Source organism: Varroa destructor, unplaced genomic scaffold (genome assembly GCF_002443255.2).
Source record: "Varroa destructor unplaced genomic scaffold, Vdes_3.0 BEIS01000007.1, whole genome shotgun sequence".
Lineage (NCBI taxonomy): Eukaryota > Metazoa > Arthropoda > Arachnida > Mesostigmata > Varroidae > Varroa > Varroa destructor.
Window position 1 is genome coordinate 14138193 of NW_019211460.1, and position 18827 is coordinate 14157019.

The 18827-nt window shown below is 42.8% G+C and overlaps 1 long non-coding RNA gene across 1 annotated transcript; it reads right to left on the minus strand.

Moving 5' to 3' along the window:
• Positions 1–8713: 8713 nt before the first annotated feature.
• On the minus strand, positions 8714–13302 carry LOC147754352 (uncharacterized). The gene is made up of 2 exons (XR_015316459.1): positions 10271–13302; positions 8714–9729 (listed from the first exon to the last, which is right to left on the minus strand). It is a non-coding gene; the product is annotated as an uncharacterized LOC147754352 (long non-coding RNA).
• Between the last annotated feature and the right edge of the window lie 5525 nt (positions 13303–18827).

An 18827-nucleotide genomic window follows, 5' to 3' on the forward strand; every position in this document is an offset into this window, starting at 1 on the left:
GCAGGACAATTCGGATATCAGCCGTTTTCGAAAACCTACATAAATATTCAGCTTCTTACTAATTATTCAACCACTGGAGCTTGGGGCACATCGCAACTACCGAATTCTCTTAATCCCCGCGATGTGTCGATATCGTCTGCTTTGAATGGCAGTACTTATTTTTTCATCAGACGCTATTATGTAATAGGGAAGAGTGATGAACCATCATGTTTTTTTTATCCTGATTACATTTGAATCTGAAGAGATTTTCAGTGTTTTTACTGCTTTGAGCGATTCGATTCAAAATATCTTTCCGACCTATGGAACTACCTTTTGTTTTTGAATCATGTGAAATGTTAGCATACCTGTAAACAGTTGGACTTATAGAAAAAAATTCAGTGTTTGTAACGTAGGCCTCTTTCGAACTTGAAGTGTTGCTAAAATCTACTGTCTGCTATAGAAACTATATTGCACACGGATGAACCCGTTCCCTGTAGATATACGTCAGCCCTTTGTCAGCTTTGTGTCTAGGGCATATTTTTACTTATAAACGCCTCACCATAAGGGAATAAGGACCACAACTGAAAAAAATAACCATGGTAATGACGAAGTTTTCCAAAAGAATTTATGTAAATCAAGGATCGGTAAGAGCTTAATGGAAGTGATCATTGTTGGAGACACGATTCTAACGGCGACAGTAAACGATGTGTGGTAAGTACACCAGCAAATGCACGAATGTTTCTATCAGACAACAACTTACTAACCGCCCATGCATGCCTCTAAAGATTTTTCTGTGGAGAAAGGTGAACAGTATTTGCAAATTAGGGTAAACTATTAGCCGGTACGTGCTGATATGCACAATTAAGACGATGACGATTTTTCTAACTCGTGCGAGACAACTGATAAAAACAAGTGCCCGCAGTAAGACCTTTTACTGACAGTTAAGTAGGATTAGAGCTAGAATTTTTTTAAATGAATCAAGCGCTCGTGCGCCCACGAATTAAAACCATAGTCGAGGTGGGCGCACGCTATTCTGAATCGTCTGTCTGTTAGGGAAGAAAAGGTCATACAAACATATGCTTTCTTGTTTAGATAAAACGTGTAGTACCAAAGAGTTTGAAGGAAAAATCTAAATGGTCTATGATTTTTTTTCAAAGTGGAGTAACTGAAAAAAAATCAAAAATTTCTTCACGCAGTATTCTTAAGTAGGTATAACAACTTCAATAAATAACATCTGTAAGAAAAAAAAAAGAAGAAAACTATTGAAAAAACCACAAGGCAAAATTATCCAAATAATAATGGTGCAAAACAACCTGTCAACAACTCAACAAATAAGGTGAGACATTTTAATTGTTGCCGAATCTTAATTGCCGACGCTAACGTCCCACGCCACCCACTTCAGTCATTCAGCAGGAGCAGAATCATATAACGAGAGAAAATTACCTCTGTGACCGCGCATGGAAGCTTTCGAACGCCTCTGCTACTGCCTGACGTATCCACTCCGACCTCTTGCTCGTGCAAACTCTGCTGTCCCCACAAATGCTCAGACTCTTCGCATTACTTGCATTTTGCTTCAGCCTGTTTCAATCGTCAAATCCCCGCTGACAATAGTGGCTGTTGTTCCTGTGAGGAGAAGAGGTTGCGAAAAGGGCCATCAGTGAAGGTTAGGGACGATAGGCTACAAAAATTACAGGATCGTTCTCTTAGTTATCATGGCTTGCGCCACCTTATCTTCCCTACCGCTTGCGTATTATTGCTAGTGTTGGCACACTAGGCGTTCGTCAAAGTTTCAATGGAAAATCATGCTTTGACCCGCCGTCGCGGAAATGTCTCAAGCTGATGGGTGAGTGCCCCCGACTGCGGCCCGTAACCAGCTACGAACAGCAACAGCAGCAGTCTGCAGTCGCCGATGAACTTCAATGTGTGTTAAAGTCCTGACGCCCCCCGAAGCCAGCCAGCATTCCCAAACAACGTTCGCTTAGTCCCATGCCCAAGTCTCGTCTGCGAGCCCAACAGCACCCGGAACTGGGTTCTTATAGCGCTCTTCTCATTCGAGCAGCACTACTCTAGCACGGCCGTCGCTGCTGATGTTGACACGCAGCAAAGGCCCTTGCCCACAGCGAAGCTAAATTGGTTAAAGAGAACTTTATGCTGCTGCTTACCTAGTCACTCCTACATACGAGAAGGGGCCACGGGCTAAATGACACCGTTACTAGGTAGTGTACGGAAAAAGAATTGCAGGTAGATGGGGGCTAAAAGTGTATTTTGGTAGGCCGAGCTGCTAAGCCGGAAGAGGAAGCGCAAGACAGGTACGCCGGTCTATCTGGGGAGCTTTTTAGGGGAGCATTTGCTACAGGCGCTGCCTAAAACCAACAGTGCCCCACATTGGCCTCCCTTCTCTACTTGGCAACTAGTAGACTTCAGCTGGCGTGTCTTGTCAGTGCCTATATCACTCTCGTGCCAACATACTTAGCAGGGCTGTCTTCCAATCGCTGTGGCATTCGTCGCTGCCTATGTTGCTGACAGGATGGTCCTTGTTGACTTTCGCATTTGGTTCTATCGGTGTTAGGGGATTCTTTGTGCCTTCGCCACAGCTAAGCAGACGCCAGTCCAGCCGAAAGCGATTTTTACACCTTTGTTGCTTAACTGGCTCGTCGTTGATGATCGGCGGTAGTAACAGCGGTGACCGCCGTAGCCGCTGCAGTGTCGCTGTTTGGCCAACTCTGGCTCTTCCGCAGGACCTGCGCCAGTCCGCCGGTTTAATAGCTCCCTTCACACCGTCCTGTTCGTTCCAAACCCCGTATAGCTTCCCTCATAGCACACGCGGCTATATCTATAGCGTAGATTCTATGAGAACAGCAGATTAAGCATAAAATGTTCAAGACCGGATAGATTGATCTTAGCATGTGGGTGTGTATGTCACGGGCAAGTACGTATCCAGAGCGTGAAAAACAACAGACAAGTATGATACTGCTCAGAATAGCAACAGTTTCCCCTATTGAAAGTCGACTTAAGCATGTACGCTGCGGCCGGCGGGTTTGTTTTGAAGGTGAAGTCGGATCTTTTTTCTCAAGATGGGGAACGCGTGCATCTTGAGCCTGAGTTGCAGTAACTGCTAGGGCCGATTGCCGTAAACTACAGCTATACAGGCTACTGCCTGTAAACCAGAAAAAAGGCTATGAAAGAAAGAAAGAAAGAATGATTAGATGGGAAAACTTCCGCTCTTATCTAACATTATGGCGTGACAGCCGTCAATCCTTTACTGCGACTATAATAATGATACTCTCCGTCGGTCGACAAGGATCTTGCCCCTCGCTCCCTTAGAGCAATTCTCGTTATATTAGCAAGGAGCATCAGACGGTGGTAGCGCTTAGATATGTATCTAAGCTTTTCTTGTGTATCCGCATTCGTTTATGTCATAGTCATTTCAGCGCTGTCAATGTTAACTAGCTATTCTAATTGTACATACAGTTGCTACGGTAGGCTTTTTAATACCTAAAAAAATTCAACACTAATCGGGTTGCATTAGGCCCGGATCTTGTTTTTACAGCTCCTCAATATCGTCGACTTAGGTTGCTCTAGCGTTTGTTCATTTCATAGAAGCCATTGATTCCGCATTCGCTACCTACCTACCTACCTACCTATATATTACAGCATGTGTACTCTACTGATATATATTGTTATACTTTAGTTTTCCAACAGGCTTCTTCGACATTTGATTCGTTCTACATTTTTAACGCACTTAACCTTCTATCTATCAAGTCCTTTTTTTTTTGAAGCTCATTAATTATATAGGGCAGGTCTTCGTCTTAGCCCTTTGGCAAATTTCGTTATCGTGTTTGATCGCTGTGTGCATTATGTTTACAAAGGGCAAGAGATGGCTGTTAATCTTTGTCATTATTTTTCTAAATATTTACGATGAGTAGATAATTGGACAATCTACACCTTTAATAGGTCCAAAGAGCGTCGGGCATGGAGACTGCGAGCTCACCGATCTTAGCTGATTTTTTGTATGTTATTGTAATGTTTCCTACAGATATATTTAGGTATTATTTCATGTCCATTATTGTTGTTCTTGGTAGTTCAATTTTTTCTATACTTATCATTCAAAATTTTTTTCATGACCTTCAGCTTTTTACTATCGTGCTTGTTGATGAATGGTACCAAGTTTGCTTTAGTTGACTCCATCTTGAGCTCGATAGAAGATTGGTTAATCCTTTGAACTGCGAGGCTTTCATTCCTTTAATACGTCCCTACTTCAACATGCGCTTGTTTTTCCTGCTTTGGTGCTACCGCTCGAGCACTCACATCGGCTGCCCCACTATTGCACCACTGCATTTCTATTTGCATTGTCAGTGAAACCTCTGCTAGCTTCAATTTTGTTACTTTTATCTTATCTGTATTTTTTGTGTGGGTGGAAGTGCGCCTCATTGCTTATTCAGATTACGCTCGTCCTTTAATATAATCACTTTCGGTGAGCTATTTACAGAAGGTCTAGAGGTGCATCTCTGTTGCTTTTGATATAAGAAAAATTGTGCAATTCCATATTGAAACTAAGAATATATATTCTAACACACTAGCCTTTTTTGCTATAGATAAGGTCATTATCACAAATCGACCAAATGGTTTTAGCCTTTTGCTCAACCATACCTGCCTGCACCGATTAGAACGCATAGGTTAGTAGGAAACCTAGACTGTCTTGCATCAGTATTCGCAATTATTTTTCTTGCTGAATAGAGATTTTGGGCCCTTAAATATCTCACGGTCTTTTTTCAACTAATTATAGCTTAGAAATCAATACTGCATTATCTTCCCGTCCAATCCAAGTGGCAACGCGTTCTACGTAGGACCCGTTTGTACGAGGATATCTATATATCGTGTTAGATCAACTCAGGTCTCTGTAGATGAATTGTCACGTTTTAAGCAGGTTATGATTTACGATCTTTCCCTGATCGGAACTTAGCCAAAAGACGGCCCAAGAATCGGCCCGACATTTGGCTGTGCCTCGGCTTTGCGTACGAGGACTCTTCTATGTGCACGACGACTGCCGCTACTAATCCTGCTGTACCGTAAGCTCGACAGACCATCTCGGTAATTATCGAAATACGTTTCCTATTCATATCCACGCTTAGTACCAATGTGCATGGACAGACGTGTCGAAATAAGTTTTATCTCCAGTACTGACATCAAGCATTGCTTCAGTTAACTGGTCCGTTTCAACTCGAAGCAAGACGTGTCTTCACCCGGCTTCATGCCTAGGCCACCTTACCTGTGCCAACAGGTCTACATGCCTTTACTTACGCGTCTTTGTTTTATCGATATTAACATAGATGTGTTCATATTTTGGTCGCGTATTTTTGGTTCATAGTCGCGCAATATATATTGTATTACTATTACTATTAAATTAAGAAATTTATTTATACATTAATTAATTTAAGTATTAAATTAAAGTATCAGAGTTTTGGGGCCGGGAAAAAATCGAACGCACCCAACATGAAATTTAAGACCATCGTTTTCACCAAGCTTGTTTTAGAAATATCAGTACGCCAATCTACCCATTTGTTAGCAATATATTGTACGTTAGGATCAATATTATGTAAGTTGAAGATTTGTATGTGCCCCAAAGAAATACAAAAGTGCGTTCCAGGATGTGGTACTTCGCTGGTGATACCCGTATATCAATTTATCGAGACTCCTGAAATCTTCGGAGGGTGGCAGTACAGCTGTACAGTTATTATATTCTATTGAAAATTAGTAGATTAAGCTTCATTCACCAATTATGTATAACATCATTATACGCGACTTGCGGTTGAAATCTATCGAGGTTCGTCTAGTTAGGTCGGCAGATAAGCGACATATTTGTGCTTGAAAGTTGTATGCACGTTTCACATACGCAACTCATTTTTACCTGCTAAAGTCCAACTAGCTTTATACAAGTTACACAATACCTAAAAACGTACATAAATGCTTTTACGATTCGAAAATCGTTTGCAGTTTCGAACGAGCCTTCTCGGCTATACGCATGCCACGCATAAATTCGAAAACATATAGCATGCTGAATTTATAGCTAAATAGTCTGCTAACTGGTGACATTGTAAAATTATAAATTATGCACTAGACGAATCTCGTGTCATGAATAATTTATAACTCATCTCTTTCAATAGAAGTTGACTCCCATTGGGGATTGACGCAGTGCATCTGATATCTAATTAGCCGATTTTACGGTTGTTTTGATAGCAGCTTCCCCGTAGGCTCGAAATAAAATAGCACGACGAGCTTTTAGATAATTTTTTCGCTATTTCTGAGAATTTTTTTTTCAAAACAACTCTGTACCACGGAGAAATATTTCGTCGTCTCTACCATTCGACGTTTTTCTTACTTTAGCAAAATTTGAAAAATGAATACCATCCATAGCAGATCACATTGACTGGTATCAACTGAGAAATAATTCAGTACGGAGAGTTCAGGAAGTGTGCTGAAAGGTTTTAGCGCACACTCACTGCCAGCTCCGCGTCTTTCATACTAAAATGTCAATAGTAATTAGAGGTAAATATTTTATGGCTGTTGGTTTAAATGGGAAAGGTTTATGGTCACCTTTAAGGCTTAGTTTTTACACTTTACCGCTTATAATATAGCGTTTTCATATGATACTTATAACCTATCCAATGAAAGACCACATCGTCAATTTTATTTCCGTATGTGCTACTTTTAAATAACTGAGATCAGAACTTGCTAGCATGGAACAGAACTTGGACGATCGCAAGTTAAGAGAGCTTTAAATAAAAACTGACTTAATTAGAAGGTTGTTCTGCTAAGCTATGAATGCAGACGATAACTGAAATCTATTGAGAAGTATTTGTGCTTCAATATGAATGTGAGGAAAGGCTTGACTGTGGCAGGGCCAGCAGGAACTGAACTGAAATACCAAATAATTTACCCGAGTAAGCACAACATGTGAGTGCGCCCTAGTCGAAGCTATAACCTATCCTTCTACATATTTAATTATCTATAACTATGTATATATTTACACCACTCTTATGAAACCTATACCAAATAGTAGAGTGGCCGCTCATACGATCTAAAAACAACAAACATTCTAACTTGACATCATAAGAAGCATGTGAAAACAGTGTCATAACTTACCGCTTATTTTTTATTTGTCTTATTACCGTAGAAGGACGTATAGAAAATAAAATTTATACAGAGTTAGCATAAGTAAAAATCAGTGTAAGTAGATCACATATAGAAGGCCCAAGCTACGCGTGTAACCCTCCACATCCGTGGCTTACACCCCTGCGAACTATCATCATGCGACCCAGATTCTGCATTCGCTATTGAGCTTGTGACTCCTTGTGAGAATTGTGACTCCTGCCGGCTGTGCCCGTTCCAAACAATAACAAGTTTTGATAATTGATTTGTTTATTAAATACATTACTAGCAAGTCGCTGATGCTTTCTATACGCCTCTATTTGTCAGTGCTAATGAAAATTCATACAGAAACGATACCAAATCTACAGCAGTAGTTCCCCAAACTCCGGTGGCCTGGGGGCAAATGATCCAGCTTAATTAGTTCAATAGCATTAGTTTGTTCTTAATGCCCCGTCGGTGCTGAGTGAATAAAAGCGATGACGGCAAATGCTTTTAGAAATCGTTTGCCATAATATTCCTACATTTCCAAAGCGTTCGTGACAAAGCTCTACACGACGCTACCATCGGCGGTAGGTGCGACCACGATCATGCCTGAATGGAAACGGCAAATCAAGATTAAATATGAGTGCGCAAAATTGTACAAATATAGAACGTTGATTTTGAATATATATACGACGAAGAGGTGGCGGGGCGGCGTAAAATAAATGTTTCGAGAACTCGCTGTGCAGATGCAGTCTAGACGCACAGACTCTTCAGCATAAGCCATGAACTTCTGCTGGACCACGGCGTTGTTCTTACCATATTGGAGGCTGGCAATGCTGGATGCCGCCGGGTGAAACAGAGTCTTCTGTTAGTCGTGACAACGCACGTTTGGTTTCCGATCTATATATAGATGACAAAATGACACGATCAGTGCCCAAAAGAGGCGCGCTTTTCGTCGGTCGGCCTTCGGTAGACTCTGTAAGACTGCTGTCGAAGCCGAGAAGTCTGAGCGGCGATAGTCAATATGTGAACCAAAGTTTGGCGGAAGAGGTATGGCGGTGATATTGGGCTACCCGGGTTATATGAAGCTAATCCGTCTACACAAAGTAGATAGCAAAATTTAACCTAGCCCTTAGCTTTGCTGAGAAAATAAGCGATTTATAACAGATTGATCCCAGAGTGGACGTACCATACGATGTTGAATGAAACATCGTGGATACGAAAAGGTCAGATAATAGCAACTAGGTACACTATTACTACTACTGCTACATAAAGGTAATTCTACGGTCGCGTTCGAAAAGACTATGATTCGATACTAGCACGGAACCGAATATTGATTAAGTTAAATGTACGTGTGGCAAATACAGTTCTTGCTATTGTTGTTGCCTCTTGTTGTTGATATTGCTCGTGTTGCCATTTTCACCAGATGTCTAGCCTCTTTCAGCTTTTGTCTATAAAAAAAAAACAACAATATGATACGACCTCGTCACAAACCTACTGCATATTTTCAGCGTGCGGATAAATTTAAAAAAAAATCGAAGAAACGTAAATATGACCGACAGCTGATAAGGTGAACACCTATTCAAGTGGTAACAATAGCGAATGAAGATTCGTCGTCTTCAACGAGACTTTTATTTTTTAGCAGAATTCTTAAGCAGTACTTGATACTTCATTCCTTGTCTGTTCCAGTCCCCCTTCTAGCCTATATGGGAGATCAGGATATTGTGCTGCCCAGCGAAGTGAACTTTGTGGCGTTCTCAGGACTACGGGGACAAACGGCGAATTCTTCCAGTAGCCACTATAGTCACATTCAACTGCCATGTCTTCTTGTGGCGGAAGCGAGACAGATGGGTTGACCGAAGCTTCACAAGCGCACGAGTAGAGTTAGACCGCACTCGTCGAGGTCTCGTCGTTCGACGCGGTCGATTGCGGTTCCTCCCACGCCCCAAATTGTCCCATTTCTATGGAATGGCATTGCTCCAGGTTAACCAGTCGTATATATACATATACATATATATATATATATATATATATATATATATATATATACAAGGAGGCCCGTGCGAGTTCAAAATGACAAACGCCGACCCCGACAAAACATACGGACGTACCAAAACGTAGCGAGGCTACGCGACGTCGGTGCAGTGTCGACGACAGCAGCAGCCACGTTCGATGTGACGGAGCATCAACTAGCAGGTACCGCGTCACTCGATATTCTTCTTGATACGAATTTACGTACACCCGTGCGCATAGACGCGTATACACACGCTCTAACGCGCTTCCTATATATATATATATATATATATATATATAGACTGCACCTATCTGCTAAAGCGGCCAATAGCAGATTCGTGTGCACTGTACGCGCCAGCCACAAATTTGCTTCACCGTTCCTTCTTATTCGGTTGCACTGATCCAGATAACCTCAAATGGCGTTCCGACTGCCGACATCCCGCCTTGACTTCCACCTCTTACGCCGCTCCGGCGTTGTCTTTCATTCACTCAGTGGTATTCGGTCCGGAAAACGAAATTCGGTCGATGGCCAAAGCGATCCGAACAAAGCCCATAGCGAAGACCCGCTTCGACCCACAGACCACCCTCTCTCACGTACTTATGACACTGAAAGTTATAGAAAGCTTAGCATAATTTTGTTGTGGTCTAATTATAAATGGCGCACAGGGCTAGCAAAGTGGCGGGGTCAGACGGACGTGAAATAGGCCGATCGATACTAACACGAATTGTATTTATATTTTGTTATTCAATTAAAATCCTAAAAAAGATATTTTTTTCTTTTTTATAAGGTGCTTACTTGGTACTTTTGGCATTATTTGACTTTCGAGCTAGTATATTCTTACACGTTTATATATAAATTAAAGGGCAGTCGATTTCTAGTATTTGATCACATTTCAATTTTAGATTCATGATACTGTCACAGTTGAGATGTTTATGATCATCGTGAAGATCGTGGGGGGCATCCCAAATCACTTGTTGCTTATCGAATGGACCCCCAAGGGACCGATAAATGTACGTAACGAGTTCGTACGAATCTAAGGCTGTTTGGGATGAATATTTTCTGTACACAAATTGGAGGATGTAACAATTCTATTATACTTGATATATCATAGGATCAGTTTATCATAAGTCCAAAAGAAATACTTACGTATATATACAATGCAGCCGAGAAGACAATAGTGTCTTACGTTTAGATCTTTTACATCGCTTCATATTGTGCCTATAAAAATTGCAGCTGTTGTACAATTAGCTCTTGATAAGGAATGTGTCCATATGGCTAAGGACGAACTTGCCTTAGCGAATGTAGGCGTTCTTTTCAAGGTGACTCCATATTCACATCCCGCGTTTAGACTGGATCCACTAACATGTTCCCTAAATCTGAAAAGATAACTTGCAAATAAAGGCCAAGACGATTTATCGAAGTGGAAGTGTCCACCTGACACGATCCTACCTATACCCGAACTTCTACTTTCCTGTGAAAGCTGCTTGACCCAGCATCGTTTGACAGGGTAATGTCTGCCTGCAAAGTTTCCATGTTGGGAATAGATTTTGTTTGTTGACAATTTTTGGAGTGGCATCTGTCGATGCCACCCATTGAAGCGTCTTCACCAACATTTCCGTTATAGGGTCGCGTCGTATCTTGCCCTTATTTTTCGGCTGTGCCAGCTACTGTCGTTGCCGAAATCTATTTTCAAATCGCGTTGAATAGGATTTAATACTGTTGATCAGCAATCACCCGCGACGTGGGGGGTATACGAGTAACTGTAGATGGTAAATAGGCGTATCCGGTGTCTCAGACAACGTTAATTATTTATCGTGTTCGATTTTGCGCAGAAATAGATATCCGATGGTAGGAGTGACAAGTGGCGACAAGTGTGCGAAAAATCATGTATGAAAGTACGATCGATATTCAAGCATTCCAAGCATTACGTATGTATTTTAGCTTGAGTCAGTCCCTACTGATTTTAATAACACAGAAACTGTAACGTTTTTATACACCATTTATATATGTGTGTGTGTGTGTGTGTGTGTGCATAAAACAACACATAGACATCGACCTTTGTGAGTATCAAGTGATTTTCTCCATAAAAAAATAATTGAGTAGACAACAACAATCTTTGACGCCATCCTTCCACCACGAAAACGTTATCGATAGTGCCAAAAACATGGCGGATTAGTCCAGAAATATCATTATGAACATAGGCACCACTTCGGCAAGTATAGAAGAGTGTCTGACTTATGACTGACTGTCATTAGTACACTGCTGATGGTGGTCCATATGCACGCATTTCATTCTTCAATGACCTAATCGTCTGCCCGTCGACTTTTAGTTCAGTTATTCCTGCTTTTCATCGTTCGCTTTCGCGACATAAACAATGTGGTTTGTGTTAAAAGTAAATATTGTATCCCGTTTCCGTCCACAACCGCCCGTTCTATGCTCATGGCTGCTGGAGCCGTCGCTGCTATATGACTTATAATAGCGTTGAGAGGTTCTAGGCAGCGGAGTACCTCCCGACAGCCGTCTGCGCAAGACATCAGCCAGCAAAAACAGCGGTGCCAATAGAGCGCAGTGACTGGAACACATGAACGGACGCCACAACAACGTTAAACGACTACATTTCAGAAGGATCAGGTTGTTCCAGGAATTTTCTGTCGAATAGTACAGGTTCAGGAGAAAGGGAGGCGAGAACGAAATAGAAGAGATGTTTAGCCATCATCTCTGGATTCGACGACGCTGTCCATGATGTTGCCAGTGCGGTCGCGTCGTTGAATCCACCCGTCATCTGGAGCCATTCGGCGATCGTGCGTGTGCTGCTATGACCGTCGATCTAGCTTCATCACTTATTACTGCTGCAACCGAATGACCAGTAGTTCATGTAGTAAAAGCAGTGCTAACTATCATACCATGTTTACCTTCCCATTTTGATCTAACCATCCAAATTGTCTGTCGCTGCTCGACCGCCAGCGAAGAGAGCCGGCTTCGGCAATAGGAATTGCATTGAACGTCGCCGTTGTTGGTTTATACTCCTTTTCGTACCACAACCATAGCGGGAACTGATGTTTGCCGTTTGTTGTGGTAGCATAGCGATCGAGCACGACTAACTGCAACGACAACTGTTAGCAACTACAGCGGCGATGCTTAGTCTGGACGGCCATCGCCGGGCTTGCATCCATGGCCGCGTTCCGAACGCAGGCTGATTTTTTCAATGAGCGGCAAGACGACGTCAGAGATAGTGCGCTACAGCTCAGAGAACGGGTTGTAGGAACTGCCGATGCTGCTGCTACGGCACCAGCAATGTTAGCGCTGTAACTCGAATAAATAGCACTAGCAAGAATTGAAGTCTAGAGTAGACTAGCAGTGGAAAAAGGCAGTTTGTCTTTGTATGGCCCCTTCGCCACAGTCAACACTCTGGCCTAGCCCTCCTAGCCGTACGCTGTAACATAGAATCAAAGGCAGAGACAGCGAAGCGTTGAAGAGCAACCGCATCGAGCACAACATCCACCGGCTGTTTTACCAGCATCTGCATTAGGAACAGCATCAGATCGATACCCCATCACCACCAAACAACAACAGGCGCACGTATGAGCGGATTTAAACCGCATATCATGTCTTTAAGTTTAGTGGGCAAACGCGCGGGGGCGGCTCACGTAAACTGCACAGCCCAAGCCATTCTCATGCAGGTACCAAGGAGCGAAGCTGCTGGCAGGGGCAACAGCAACAAATTCCTAGCAAAACACATTGACTATAGGTAGGACCGACGTAAAAACAGGCCACAGCAGCTAAGGTCCGCGGTCTGCCGTCGCTACAGTCGTTGTTATCAGGATTCCGCTGGCAGTACACCACCCATAATAAGTTCTCTACGCGTTTCTTGTTGCCACTCGCTCATGTACTGCCCTACGCTGGTCGTCATAGTGCCGCTGGTAACGGAGGCTGTGTTCACCGTCATCGCCGTGGCACCACCCGCTGTCGGCGTTAGCAGAGAACGTGGGGAGAGAGAGAAAAAGGAAAGACGACAAATCCGACAGATGTCGGGCTTCAGATCGTCGCTCGCCTTATCCGCCAGAGCTACAAACACCGACCAACAGTTACAGTCGCGTCGGATCGGATCTCTGCCGGTAAGCCAAACTGCGGGTTGATGCTCCACTGCTTCGCGATCGTCGCCGCTGCTGCTCTATTGGGTGGTTACCGCTCAGCGCCGACATGACGCTACGAACGCTGCCGTGGTTATTCTGCTCTTATGAGCATTGACGACGTTCGCTTCTGCTGGTGCCTTCTGCTACTACTGCCGCTGCTAGCGACGCTGTCGGAATCATCGCGGCGGCCGACGCCAACGCTGCCATTGCTGTGTTTAATGGCGGCTGCTTCAGCTACTGCTGTCGTCGTTCTAACGTTTTCGGTTCGCCCAGTCTGTCTGGCCGTTGTCAGTTGGCGACTTGCCATTGCCGAAGCAGTGTGTCGCCTTCCGCTGTGCGATCGAGTTTAGGATAGTGTTGTGCAGTGGGCAGAATAGGGTGGTTACTGATGTGTGTATGGCAGTTGCGCTGGGTGCAACATATTTGTCGTTAGTTTCTGTGAAGCTATTGGCCAAAAAAGGTACGAAAAAATAAAGAACTGTGTATCAAATATATACCTGACCGTGTGTCCTCTAGAAATAGACAGCCGAAGAACGAGGCCAGAAAGTGTTCCGTGGATTAAGGGTTGCCTCAAAAGGCCGAAAATTCGCAGAGCGGAATCGATCGGAGTAAACAGAGAAACTAGTGAACGAATTCAGCGAAAGATTCGACAAAGGGCGTCTGTAGCGGCGTGCATATATACAGACGTAACAATATCAGTACAACCCTGAGTTTTAGGGCGATTTCTGCTTATAACTCGCGGTGACTGGGTTTATATTGCCCAAATTGCATGTAAACAAATGACAAGCGGGTGACAGGTCCAAGTTATGCCACAGTACAGATTCAGGCTATCTCATAGAAAGCGAGCTGCTCAATTGAAGGAATTTGATCATGCTATAATAATTTAAGAGTACACTCACAGATACTTGCCAATGCTATTAAAAAACAACATTGTCAAGCGGCAGCTAGAGCTTGAGAAGCGCGGCCGCAAGCAGTATAGCGTCAAGACGTTGTTTGTCGAAACGAAGCACGAAATACCAGTTAACGTTAACGAAACATTTTCGTTTTTATCTTAAACGACAACGCTTCTCAAGCGGCAAAACTGGCGGAGGCGGACAGCTACATCTGCCGGTGATGTACAACCGAATGGAGGGGAGCCTAGTATTTCGGCCACTGTAACTCGATCGTATTGACCGGCAGTAAGACGTTGAAACGTCAACAATAACAGCAACGAAAACAACGACGGCATCAACGAGTGCTTCATCAACGACTATTTGTCGCCGCAATACTGGTCGGGGTTAGGAGTGGTCACTTGGGATAGACTTCGAAAAAGTGATTTATGCTGTTGCTACTACTCGAAATATTACGCCTTTAGGACTTCGTGACATAACCGAATGGGGTTGCGTTGTGACGCCCGTAGGAGGACAAGCCAAAAAAGTGAAAAGGAAAAAAAACGGTGTTAGTGAAACTTGCGGAATCGATTGAGCATCGAACGGTCAACGAAGTTCTCAGGGAGTGTGATACCAAGAAGAAGATACAGAACCTTTATTTACCCACTACCCAGGTAAATGCATATATATATATATATATACATATATATATATATACACACCTGTTCGCCGTGATACGTTAGATAAGTTCTTTGTGATTTTCTTGTCACCAAAATGAAACTTGTGCGTTGCCGACGTGAGTTCGGCCCCTGTATTCCTGCTAGCTCACATCCACCCCTGACCACCTCCGACGATAGGGTCTGATCATTTGTGATACGCGATTTTGGAGGCTTTCAGGACCAGCCTAAGAAACTGGGAGGTAAGATTCGCGGAGATCGATAGGGATTTCTTTGCTTCGGGCGCTATGAGGAACCACGAGTGGAAACGGTCGAACCGGCTAAACCGATATATCGTCGTTCGTTTTGTCGTGCATGGCTTCCATAATAGGCTCTGCAGGGAAGCAGGTTTCCACAAGCTTGACGATATGATCCTGCTCCAGATACGAGGAAATAATGATAGATAGACGTTGATAGAAGACCGGCCATTGCCTCTGATATCGTACTTAGGACATTTAACAAAAATCTCTTAAATTAGTTCCATAAGCTCAACAAGGCTCGTACAAACGGTATGATGCAAGACGGCACCAAACACTATTGTTGTGTATACTGTGTTCTTAGCCTATACATATAACGTTGCCGGTTACTACCAGCTAAAGTGAATGTTAAATTGAGAAGGCTGAAAGCCGAACTAGCAGAAATGTTTAACCACTCAACATTGGCTGGAGGGGCACTCTTACGTCTATGGGACAGTTTCCCTATGATATCAAATGCGCTGGTCACCAAATTTATAGCGGCAGCAATCATAACAATTGGTAATTCACTTGGTATAAGTTAAAAATAAACTATATTAAAATAATAGTGCCCATTAAAAGGCACAGTAGAAAACGTCATCAGAGAATAAGCCATTACGCAAAGAAATCCAATAGTAACTCAGGTTGATATTCGACGCATGTTCGAATTAAAGCAGAGGTACGTAATTGAGTCCTGAGATAAGCGTGAACCTATCACCGTTCTTACGATACTAGCAAAGATGATCGGTACAAAGTTTGAGGGCTTGGATTTCCATCTATCTATGTATGGTGTATATATATGGTAGCAAAACATTTATATCTATGGGAAACTTAAACCAAAACGCACTATACCAAGTGAGACCTTGTCAGCCTTCTAAGAGACGCTTGAAGCTGTTCCGCCTGTGGCCCTGTATACTTTTGTAGATGCACTAATACAAAACTTCCTCAATAAGGGAAGCGCGGCAGGCGTGTCCACGCTGCTTTAAGAATGATTAATTTGTTCCAGCGAGTACCCAACAGCCAGGTAGCAGTCTAAACGTCGACCAGACATTTTAAGTTGATCCTACGCCAATTCGATATAATGAGATTCGGTTCGTGATCGAGTGTTGACGACCTCGTCATTATCACCTACGATAGTTCGACTGAAATAACGTTGTTAAATGGGCCATTTTCTAACGCCCAGCCATGTCTATGTACAGTGAGTCCAATGCTAAAAACGATCTAGCCATCCATACTCGTGCATAACGTTGTTCGTCGTAGGGCATCGTGGCATTCTTCCGTATATTGAAGAAGAATTATCTTCATGTGATGAGCAAAATGCCGTCTTGTAAAACCATCGTACAGATCATACCACGATCAAGCTTTTTCGATTTGTCTGTTAAATACCTGAAATATCACTCAAAGGCGATCACCCAGAGTAAATGACCAATTTATAGTACAGATTCACGTATCTTCCCAACCACTGAGTGAGAAGCATGCCATATTTTGATAATAATATTATGATAATCGACAGTGGCATATTATTTACTGAACCACAACCATTTTGATTGGTAGCTGTGTTAAACTATTTCACGCTGGATCCCTGCAGCAGGACTTCTTAGAGGTTTGCCTAGATAAATATATATACATCGCCGCTGCCCATTGTGGTAATATCTGGTGGAGTTCCTGTCGACCATGATCGTCTTTTTTGTCGTCAGGGTAAGCTTAACTCCTTCAATTTGTACTTAACACTTGCTGGAGCACTCCGTTGGTTTTTTAGCAATTAATTTGTCCCGATGTGCTTTCTATCATTTTCTTATGCGTCCCTTCGCAGGATTCTCGAAGTTGAGCGAAAATGACCTAGAAAGAAACTTTAGACAATACAAAAGCTAATAGTTTATGTATAAACAATATTGGAAGTGGAGCAAGAATTTCAATTAATTAGAAGATCTGCTACTAGTGTAACAACCTACTACTATCGAGCCAACGTGAAAGAGCTAAGTAAAGGCCAAAGGCAGCGGCGACAAGGCCGTTCGCTTCCGGAAACCTACGCACGGACCAACCGTAAACGGAAGTGAGATTTGTCCCCGGTTGACGTTTGCTTTATCCGAATTCGCTCTCAAACACTACCGCGAAAATCGTGCACTAAGATCTGAGATGACGGAGCACGAACGTGCATCTTGTACACGGTAAAGATTAATGAATGTTTAAGATAGGGTGAAAGCGATCGAATAGCAATTTGGGGACAAATATAGAAGCTTTTAGGATACGGAGTGGTGTTCATCATTGCCCCTGCAACCATTTGCCAGTCCAATTAGGTTCTTGGAACGGACGTTACTGCAGGCTTTAACAATAAAAGGCTCTATAGGATATATACATATGTGTGAAGTGCCATTTTCACCAGAATGTTCTTATATGTCTACGAATGTCTTTTTTCGAACTTATAGGAGAAATTAGGGAAAACAACGTGCAATGACTACGTTTCTTTGGACAACAGAAATACCCATGATCTTTCAAAATTTAATTTCTTAATTAATTCAAAAAGGCTACAGTTATTATCACTGTTACCAAATTTACGAAAATACTCTAAATTAATGATGGCATTAATGTAGTCTCTCGGAAATCGACACGCCTTTTCCAAGCTGAAATAGATCGAAGGGTCGTACAAAGATATCATGACCTATCTTCGAGATTGTACTTGAATATGGATCATCGTCATGGTAAAGAGAAGGTGGTGAAGTAGCGTGCTAATAGGGAACTTCAGGCCGCTGATAACAAAAGACAGAACGTGCCTACAAATACACACACTCACACATATATCTATATGTAGCATCTTGACGTTTTTCATTGGCGAACCAGCAGCATATTCGTCAATAGGACCCGCGTTTTAAATTAGCGAATGTGTAATGCTTGCACACGGGACTCTTACGCTATGCGTAGCTTTTGTCACCAGAGGAGTGGACTGAATGGGTTCGGGCATGACGTGTGGCATATTGCGTGTATGCACCGAAGGACTACCTGAGGACCTCTGGGTAACTTAAGGATATTCACCACTTTATGCCCATTTAAGAATGTTGAATGCAGTACAAAGTGGCACTATTTGTTTTGAGGGTCTCAAATTGATGCGATTATGTACGATATTCATCATCAGACGATATAATATATTGCGTGAAACGGACCTTTTCACAGGTATTTCAATGGGAATATCACAACGACGTCTGTCATTTTGAAGGTTTGTAGTCGTTGACTCGTCCATATGAACGCTTTGGGCGTAAAATATGCCTGTGTCAGCTCGTCTTTTATTGTAACACAAGCGTTCCGTCGATGAATCTTGAATCCAAAATCGCGTTTATGATGAAGCGCCCACACATGAAGAGGAATGATGGATGCGTCAAACGGTGGGTATCCATAACAAAAACCTACCTTCTTTTTATTTCCACTGCTATTTTCATTACTTTTAACCTATGGCGCAATATACTATGTATATAATAAGTAGATTCTCCCCTCTTTACGTCTCGAATCATGGATCTCTTGCATGTTGACGCAGGCGACCTCATTTCTGGTAACGGAAACGAACTTCAGCCATTAACATCTTCAACATTTTCTTCATATTCGATGCGAATCCTTTTCGACTTAGACATAACCCCTAACGATCTACCGAGCTATTATTTCTTCAATGAGACTACGCTCATTCAAGTGTTTTGACCGTCTGACGACACCCGCTGCCGTATTCAAGTCGGTCCAGTTAGTTGTGATGAGTGACAGACTGGTAA